Source organism: Citrus clementina, unplaced genomic scaffold (assembly GCF_000493195.1).
Source record: "Citrus clementina cultivar Clemenules unplaced genomic scaffold, Citrus_clementina_v1.0 scaffold_5, whole genome shotgun sequence".
NCBI lineage: Eukaryota > Viridiplantae > Streptophyta > Magnoliopsida > Sapindales > Rutaceae > Citrus > Citrus x clementina.
In genome coordinates, this window is record NW_006262201.1 from 18043164 (window position 1) to 18053479 (window position 10316).

The following is a 10316-nucleotide window of genomic DNA, read 5'->3' on the forward strand; positions in this document are numbered from 1 at the left end:
ACAGTGCCATTTTTCCTTTTATGCTCCTCCTAAGGTTTTCGACCGTCCTGAGTTCAAAAGTGATGTCCGTTTTGCCATCTGATCTCTCGTTTATTGTGAAATGACTATGATGCTCCTAAAATACATAAAATACTTAATTAAAATAAAACAAACGGAATTAAATCAAAATAAGGTTAAATTCATAAAAGTAAAGGTGTTAATAAGACTTGAAATGTAAAATGACGGTTTTCTCCTTTATAAATATGCATTTTCTAACACTTAACAGTAGGCATAAGCGATTCCGTTTTCAGAATTTGTGGCTGCGAGAACGGGATTGTGTTGAGGTTATTACAAATAGCTGGAACTCTTCTTCGGGCTGTTCAATCCAGCAAAAGATTTCGAGGTGTGGTGCTAATTTGTTCCAATGGGGGGGTCATTTGGCTCACGATTGTCGTAAGCGTCTCTCTGATAGTAAATGTCTTATGGCTCGGTTAAGGGGGCGGTGTGACCAAGGTAGTGTGGAGGAATTTGTGGAGGCCAGGAATCGGTATAATGCTTTCCTCCATAGTCATGAAGTCTTCTGGAAGCAGAGAGCAAAATCCCTTTGGCTTAAGGAGGGAGATAGGAATTCATGATTTTTTCATGCTACGGCTTCAGCAAGGAAGCGTAGGAACTCTATTGAAAGATTGCAGAATAGACAAGGAAGTTGGAGCTCTAATCAAGAGGAGATTGATGGGATGATTATGGATTACTTCAGCACGTTATTTCAGACTGAAGGTTGTAGTAGTGATGAGGTTTTAAGATGTGTAGAGAAGAACATCACCGAGGATCAGAACATGATGCTCTTGGCTCCATTCTCGCCTGTTGAAGTTAAAGATGCCTTGTTTGATATGCATCTGAATAAATCTCCAGGGCCTGATGGTATGAATCATGCCTTTTATCAAAAATTTTGGAATATTGTTGGTGAGGATGTGGTGCAAGCTTGTTTGAACTTTATTAATAGTTGTTCCTTTCCTGTAGGACTTAATGATACCTCTATTATTTTGATTCCGAAAAAGCAGCAGCCTGAGACCCTAGCTGATATGCGGCCCATTGCGCTGTGTAATATCCTGTACAAGATCATTTCTAAAATGCTTGCTAATAGAATGAGGACAGTGCTTGCTTCAGTTGTCTTTGAGGCCCAAAGTGCTTTTATTCCCGGCAGAGCAATCACGAATAATATAATTATCTCGGCTGAAATCCTCCATTTTTTGAAGAGAAAGAGGCAAGGGAAACATGGCTGTGCGGCCCTTAAAATAGATATGTCTAAGGCATATGATCGTATCGAGTGGAAATTTCTCCAAGCTATAATGCTAAAAATGGGGTTTGCTGAAAAATGGGTGGATCTGATAATGCTTTGTGTTTCAACAGTCCAATATAACGTGCTTCATAATGGTAAGGAAGTAGGGCCGATTATACCTAGTAGAGGATTGTTGAAGGGTTGAGCTCCCTGATTCGAGTGAATGAAAAGGCTGGTTTGATTCATGGTGTGAAGATTGCTAGGAATGCTCCAATAGTGTCCCATTTATTTTTTGCCGATGATTCCTTTCTTTTTTTCTGAGCAAACCAGCAGGAAGCAGTTCTAATGAGGAATATTCTAGCTTCATATAGTCGTGCTTCTGGGCAAAAAGTAAATTTCAACAAATCTTCGATTTCGTTTAGTGATAATGTGCTTGCTGATATTGCTAGTCAGCTGTGTGGGGAGTTGGCTGTTAATGTTACCTCTGATCATGGAGCTTACTTAGGGCTTCCTTCATGCATTGGACAAAATAAGAAAGCTGTATTTTAGAGCATTCGAGACAAAGTTTGGCAAAAGCTGCAAGGATGGAATATAAGGATGCTATCTAGAGCCGAGAAAGAAGTTTTGCTGAAAACAGTGGCTCAAGCAATGCCTAACTATGTGATGAATGTCTACCTTCTTCTGCTTGATCTTTGCAAGGAGCTTGAGATTATGATGAATTCGTTTTTGTGGGGTGGTAAGCGTAATGGAGGTGGTGGAATTAATTGGATGAAGTGGGAACGCATGTGCAAACCGAAGGATTTTGGGGGGATGGGCTTCAAGCAAATTCATATTTTCAATGTTGTAATGTTGGGTAAACAGGTGTGGAATCTGTTGACAAGCCTAACTTCTCTTGTTGCAAAGGTGCTTAAGGCTCGTTATTTCCCTCGATCCTCAGTCCTTGATGCTAATTTGGGATTTAATCCGAGCTTTATTTGGCGCTCCATAATGGCTGCGAAAGGATGTGGTTATAAGGGGTAGCATAATTTAGATTGGAACCAGGCAGCAGGTTATTATTGGGAAAGATTCGTGGCTTCCTGACCCTGAGGATGGATTCACTACTTCTGAGCTGCCTGAGGAAATTGTGATGGCTCCAGTGTGCAGCTTGATGATGGCTAATGAGCGTCGGTGGGATTATGATGTAGTAACTGATTTATTTAATACCAGGAATAGAGACCTCATTCTGAAAATTCCCCTCAGTGTTTGTAGGGATCGTGATATGTGGCAATGGTTGGCTGATCCAAGGGGTGTGTTTTCTGTGCGTAGCTGTTATAAGCTGATGACTTATGATACTAATAATTCTTCTTCGAGTTTTTGGAGACGCTTGTGGAAATTGGATGTGCCGAGTAAAGTGAAGAATTTCCTTTGGCGTGCTGCTACGAATGTGCTACCTACGTATGATAATCTACTTCGGCGTAGAGTTCAGGTACTGCCTCTTTGTGTTGTCTGCAACACTTGTAATGAGTCTATAATTCATATTTTGGTGGACTGTCTTGCTGGATTGCTTCTCTGATAGGATATATTGGTCACATTTCTTCATTTATGGAGTGGCTTGGAATTATTTTTAACCGTTGTAGTAAAGAAGAGTGTGAGCTTGCAGCTATGGTTTGCTAGAGGATTTGGATTCAGCGTAATGATAAAGTTTGGAACAACAGGTGTGGTCGAGTTTATCAAATTCTTAACTCAGCTGGTCACCTTCTTCACCAGTGGCAATATTGGAGGAAACAGTTTCTGTTTGATGATGCAGTGGAGAGTAGTTTGAGTCATGGGGTTGTGTGTTGGGAAAGACCTTATGGTGGATGGTTTAAATGTAACGTTGATGCTGCTGTGTTTTCATCTCAATCGAAGATCAGCTTTGGTTGTGTGGTTCGCAATTTTAAGGGCACCTTGGCTGCAAAATGTGACTGTTTTGCTGGATGTTTTAGGGCTAGAGAAGCAGAGGCGCTTGGTGTTAAGGAAGCTCTTAGCTGGTTGAAATGTTTGCACCTTCCTCGTGTGATAATTGAAGTGGACTGTCTGCAGGTTTTTAAGGCTTTAACTGAGAATCTTTCAAGTCCAAATGGCTTTGGCCTCATCATTGAGGAATGCCGTTTCTTAGCTCAGGAATTAGGAGAAGTGCAATTCTCTTTTGTCCGTCGATCTGCGAACGTTACTGCCCATAGAGTCGTTAGGGTGGGGGGTTCTTTGTCAGGTCCCAGCAAGTGGAGTGTTGTTCCACCTCGTTGGTTAATGAACAATTTGTAATCGTGTTTATTTAATGAACTTCTCTTCAAAAAAAAAAAAAAAACTTTGACTTGCCTCATGTCATTAAAAATGCACCTTCTTATCAAGGTATTCATTAATTTAAAAGAAAAAATTATTGGCGCTTCAATAGTTTGGTGAAATGATAACAAAAACTTTTTTATTTTTATTAGAGATGGTCATATAGACCCACTTTTTGATATTTATGCCAAAATGAAAGATAGTTCGGTTATTATAATAAAAAAATAATTGTCCTAAAAAGAATTTATGTCAATAATTTCAAAAATAGGAGATTTCTATGATCATTTCACCAAACCTTTGAGTGTCACTGTCGTTTCTCCTCAATTTAAATATAAAACAACATGATATATATTTTTCTTTACATATTGTAATTTTGTTTTTAAATCGTGCTATTTTGAGTTATATATTTCGCTTAATTATCAGTTAAAATATTATATATAATTTGCTTTTTCCTTTTTCTTAATTTCGCTTGTAGGTGTGGAGCATGTTGGAGGAGATATGTTTGTTGAAGTGCCTAAAGGAGAAGCTATTTTCATGAAGGTTAGTTCTCCAATTAATTTTTCCACTTGCCAACATATATGTTAACTCTGCATAAATTCTGGAAACTAATATAGGAAATTAATTTTCATATAAATCTTCAGTGGATACTTCTTGACTGGAGTGATGATCAACGTGTGAAGATACTGAAGAATTGCTACGATGCTCTTCCAGAATCCGGGAAGGTCATTGTGGTAGACTCTTTAAAACCAGAGTCCCTGGAGACTGATATTTTAAGCCGGTATGTTTATATGCTTGACATCAAATGTACACTGTAATTCCTGGGGCAAAGGAGAGGACAATAGAGGAGTTGAAGGCCCTGGCGACAAAAGCTGGATTTACAGCTGTTAAACTTGTCTGTCGTGCTTACTGCTTTTGGCTTGTTGAACTCTACAAATGATCTGAGCTTTGACAAGCGTACAGGTCATTTCAAGGTTCTAATTTAATTAAATAAAATAAAATGCCGACGCCAGTCCTAATTATTTTGCCAGCATCGGCTTCTATTTCTTGTCATGTTTCAGTAATTTCTTCTTAATGCTTGCGTGCAAAAATAACTTAATAAAATCTTTGGTTGGACAATCCTTGCTTGTTTCGCTTACCTTCAATTCTTTATTTTGATATTGCGTTTTGCGCGTGCTGAAACAAATTATTGATCCATTTCTCCTAATGAAGCACCATAAAGTATCGAAGACATAAGTTCACGAGTACGCTGAGACAAATGACATGATGGTTATTGATAGGAATCACATAAAGATAACCGTTCAAAATTAAATTTATTGTGTCATTGTGACATGTAAATATGACAGGAATCAACAACATTATATGATACACATACAAAAATGATTAAGATTATTATGAGAAGTACATATAAAAATGATCAAGACCATTATCTCTTATAAATATGAAAATTAAGGACCGTTATATCAATTTATTATGAAAAATAAAAAATATTATATTTGATTTTTTATCTTTATTAAGTTTTGTTCTCTTGTTTAAACGATAGGCCTGTAAGTCACATTGACAGTACTAGAATTTGATTCATATACTGAGTGTTTTCACATTTCGTATAAAAACCCATGAGCCCAATTGGAATAATCTAAATTTAAGACCCCAAAACCTCGTATTTTTGTTTTAGGGGTGGGCATCGGATCAGATTTGGATGAATCTGATCCAATCTGATTTAATCTTATTCGGATTAGATTCAGATTTACCTCTCAATCCGATCGGATGAAAATTTTACAATTCGATTGGATTTAATTCAGATCAGATCCAGATCAATCCAATCAGATTACACTTAAAATTAAAAAGAATATATAATTTAAACATAAATAAGAAATAAAAATTGAAAAAACGGCCCTAAATTCCCAAATCAAAAGAGAAAAGAATCGGTGGAGTAACTTGCAGCCGCATCACCCACGAGCACTACCAATCACTTTGAGAAAAAAAAAAAAAAACCAGCAGCTGTCGTCAATGCCCTAGTGCATGCCGATGGCATCCCAACCGACAGTCGTTGAGCCAGTGAGCTGCACCATTGCCACGCTACCAGCCGAAGCTGCATGTAAGAGTCTTAAACCCAACCGCTGCATTTATTTGCTTATTGCAAGGGTTTCCAATGGAGTCGGATCCATCAAAACTTGTAAGGTGTAGAGGTTATAACTTATGAGGATAGGTTCCTTGACTTTGAAAAACTTGCAGAGTTTTGAGTCTTTTGAAATTCTTCTGATTTTGTTTTTGTCTGTAGATAATTCTCCTTGTTTTTTGGTGATTGTAAGGTTGACTGCTTGATTTAGATTTCTTGATTTTGGGATGCAATTGTTACCAAAGACCTCAACAAAATAATTGATGTTAAAATGAAAACACTTTCAATTTGCTGTCTTTCTTTTCTCCATTTGTTGGCTTGCTGTGTTTTTCTTTGATTTGTGTGATTTCAAATTTGTGTTGCAACTTGCAGGTGCTCCAGATTCTTTTGATCTATTCCAACATATTCAAAGATCGTCTCCATAGGGATTGATGTTATAGGACTTGCTACAGCAATCTTAGCAGTGCAACTTTAGTAAACTAAATAATACAAAATAAATGATGAGATTAATGATGTAATGAAATTAACAATGCAATAAAGAGAATGCAACAAAGAGAATCAGAGTCAAACACAAAAATATACTCAATGGCAAATGGGTAGTTGGGTTCTAAACTCACTTACTAGTTATTAACTATTTTTCAATTGGGGCACAATTGCTACAACATCTATCACAGCACTGGACAAAATCTCTAATGCATCCTTAGCTGTTACATTTTGAATACTTATAACTATATGTAATCTAACAGTGACTAGTTGTCAAACTAACATTAGATATAACATTATATATTTTATACTCTACTTGTCCTACAAGATGAATCTCTATGTCTAGTGTCGTAAAAATTAGCAAAATTGAGATTGTTAATCCTCCGCCCATACATATACACACTCACAGGTACATACAAATTCAATTAGCTTTAGGTCAAGGATGCCGGTTATATTTATTATCCGCAATCCCACTTTCGGACTTTCGGTTGTTGAATTCATTACAAGAACCAATTTTTACTGTTTTCAATTATTTCAACAGTGGGCTACATCATGTTGATTCTTTCGATTTTTAACTTGTTCCAATGGTGGACCCCGTATATGTGTTCATATATAAAACTATATGGTTCGAACATCCGGACTTACAATAAAGTTTAAGATCCAAATTGATCCCTTGAATCAAAAGGGCACAATTCAATTGCACGTATTAAGTCCTAATACACAAATTGAGATTTTAGGAATTTCTAACTATAACAAAGTTAGAAATACGTTAAAAGATTAAAAAAAAAAACTGATTTTACTATATTACAAGATAAAATATATTAGATTAAAGTCTACGTTTTTTTATACTTTACCTCATTCTTAACTTTAATATGGTTAAAAATCTCAAATTGGGACATTTGTATATATTTGTAACCCAGTACATGGCCTTTTGAAGTAAATTCCAGCAACAGCGGTCAAAACAGAAAAATGGAGGTGGAAACAATTTCCAAAGAGTGCATCAAACCCTCTGCTCCAACGCCTCTTCATCTCAAACATACAAATTCAGTCTCTAAGATCAATTTCGCAATCATATTGTTGCCCCTAGGACCCTATACTATCCCCCTAATTAACCTTTCGGATGCAAGTGATATCGATCATATTGTATCCAAAAGATTGCAACTACTAAAGCAATCTTTGTCCGAAACGTTAGTTAGGTTTTTCCATGAATTTCAACCATGAAGGGATTTATTTTGTCGAAGACCGATCTAAAAGTCCTCTCAATGAATTTCTCAACCAACCCGATCCCTCCCTGAAGGTGGAAATTCTTTCCGGTTGATGACAGTGAGTTATTGAGTGGACGAACTGCGGGAACACACGTGGCTAATGTACAAATAACATCATTTCCCTGCGGTGGCCGTGTTATTTGTGCATGTTTTTCACATATGTTGGGCGATGGCACATCCTTCAGCTTGTTTATGAAGCGTTGGACTGCCACCGCTCGGAAGAGTAATACTGAAGCAGGCAGCAGCTGTAATGTGTCCAAACTTTGATGCTTCTATTTTATTTCGTCCGAATGAAGCATACCCAAGAGAGCTAAATTGGAATAGCTTGTTCACTCGATATTTCGAAACTGGTAGATTCGTGATGAGAGATTTGTATTTGATGCCAAAGCAATAGCCGATCTCAAGGCCAAGGCAATTATTAGCTCATGCGAGCAGAATCCAACATGTGTTGAGATTGTTTCGGCACAGCTTTCCAAACACATCATGGCTGCCTTCAAGCTAAAATCACGTTCTCAGAAGCCAACTTTACTGACCCATGTTGTAAATTTGCGTCCAAAGCCAGGCCTCCGTTGCCTGGTAATTTAATTGGAAACATCGTTTGGCATGCAAATGTATTGTGCGAAGATGAAGAAGTAGAGTTGGCTGGCTTGGCGAGCCAGCTGAGGGAAGTAATAACTAAACTTGATGGAGAGTTTTTGAAGAGCCTACAAGGCAGTGGATGGTTTCTTACGCTTTGTAAAGCTATTGAAGATTAAGCTGAAGCTTATTATGATGTCAAGTATAGAATAATATTTAGTAGTTGGTGTACTTTTGGTTTTTATGAAATTCATTTTGGATGGGGAAGGCCTACGTGGGTAAGTTGTGTTGGATTAGATGGATCAATTATCACGCACTCACCTATTATCATTCTCACAGATACAAGATTGAGGGATGGGATTGAGGCACGGGTGTTTTTGCTTGAGGAAGACATGGCTTTGCGCATGGGCGGACCCAATTAAGGCCCAGGAGGGGCTTCAGCCCCCCTGAAACATTAAGTTTTCTTTTAAATGTATCCCAAACCCCTTCTGAAAACGTTAGATAAAATAATTTGGACACATTTTTTATATATTAAAAGATTTGTGGTTGAATGGTAAGAGTGCTATTTAATAATTTTAAAACCTTAGTTTAAATCCCATTAGCCACATTATTTTATTTTTTTAAATATTTTGTGGAAACTACTTCGAAAAATAATATTTTCACGCATTTAAAATACTACTTCAAAAAATGATTTTTTCACGCATTTAAAAATAATAATTTATTACTATTATTATTGAGAATTTAAAAATAATAATAAAATTTGAGTTTATAAGACTTAAAATGTATTCGAGTGAACATTAAAAAAATCTAAGTTAAATAAATTTTTTTGAACTAAGCCCCCCCTCATTTTAGTTTCTGGGTCCGCCACTGGCTTTGCTAGAAGTTGATAGAGAGTTGCTTGCATTTGCCACCTCGGATCCAAATCCTTTCACACATAATTAACTATTTGGTAAGTCCGATGTTCTGAAAGATCGAAATCCCTAAGTTTTGAATTACTCTCGGTTTATATTATGGGCTTGTATTTATACTCAAAGACTGAGCCAAGTGGTTTTTAAATAACTTTCTAAAGTTGATTGTTTGAGTTCGAATTATGAAAAAAATAAGAGTCCACAATTTGACCTTTAAAAAAGAAAGAGTAATGATATAGGCACAAATTCTTATACAAACTTATCTTGTACAAATTGATGTGGCATGATAAAATTGGTTAAATTAAATATCTGTTGGCGCACATGATTTATTTTTGTTATTTTATATTTTCATTCAACTAATTAATTGATGTCACATCAGTTTGTACAAAATAAGTTTGTACAAAAGTTTGTGGCTGTATCATCACTCAAAAAGAAATATTCTTATATTTCAGGAGTATTTAATGTGTATTCTATGAGGTGTTTGATAAAAATAATAATAATTGATATTGCCGCTTGTAACCTAAGCAGCATACCAAAATATTTCTTAAAATCACCATTAATCCACGAAAAGCGGTTGTATGAACTTGTGATGACTTTTTTATTTACTTTATTGTTTCTTTCCTTGCAAATGGCTTGCCAAATGTTTGCTAAATTGTCTATGCTAGAGAATTTGTTTAATAAAAGATAAAATAGTATCAATCATGTAATTAGCCTTACCCCATAAAAGGATGAATAAGGAATTCATATGATTTTATATTTTTGTCTTGTTCCTTATTTAAACAATCTTTAAACAAAAATGAACATATTTATTTTTGTGCAATTTTATGAATCCCTATCACAAAATAAGAGTTTCGATATGATGTTTATAGAAGAGAAGTGATGTATACATGAAATGAGTAATCTCTAGAGAGTAGAAGGCAGATTCAAATTCATATGATTTGGTTTAGTGTTCTAGCAATACCAAACTAATCCTTGAGATCTTATTGCCCAATAACAATTATGAATAAGTAAGCCATCAGAAGGATATTTCCACTGTATTATTTTTTTAAATCTCTATTCTCTACCACTTTTGGAAAATAATTATAATCAATTCATATTATTTTTAAAATATATAAATTAACAAAAAATAGATAACTAATTAATTAAATCATTATTATAAATTTTTTTTCAAATTAGATATCTTTGATCTTTAAAGTTGCTTTAAGACAGGTATTATTAAAAGTATTTTTATCCTCATAACATTAAATGATTAGATTATCCCAAGAAACAAAGACTTTTATATCTAATAGTCTAAGTATTTATCTATATTTGATTTAAACTTCTTTATTTGAACTTTTAAGAAATAACGTCAACTTATCACCACCCGGCCCTTTGTAAATTATCATCCGAAGTTAAAAAGTAAATAATAT

The 10316-nt window shown here is 35.5% G+C and overlaps 2 pseudogenes; both read left to right on the forward strand.

The window, feature by feature from the left end:
• The first annotated feature begins 3585 nt into the window (after window positions 1-3585).
• Window positions 3586-4496, forward strand: LOC112097994 (annotated as a pseudogene).
• A 2631-nt stretch (window positions 4497-7127) lies between these two features.
• On the forward strand, window positions 7128-8941 carry LOC112098572 (annotated as a pseudogene).
• Window positions 8942-10316: the final 1375 nt, after the last annotated feature.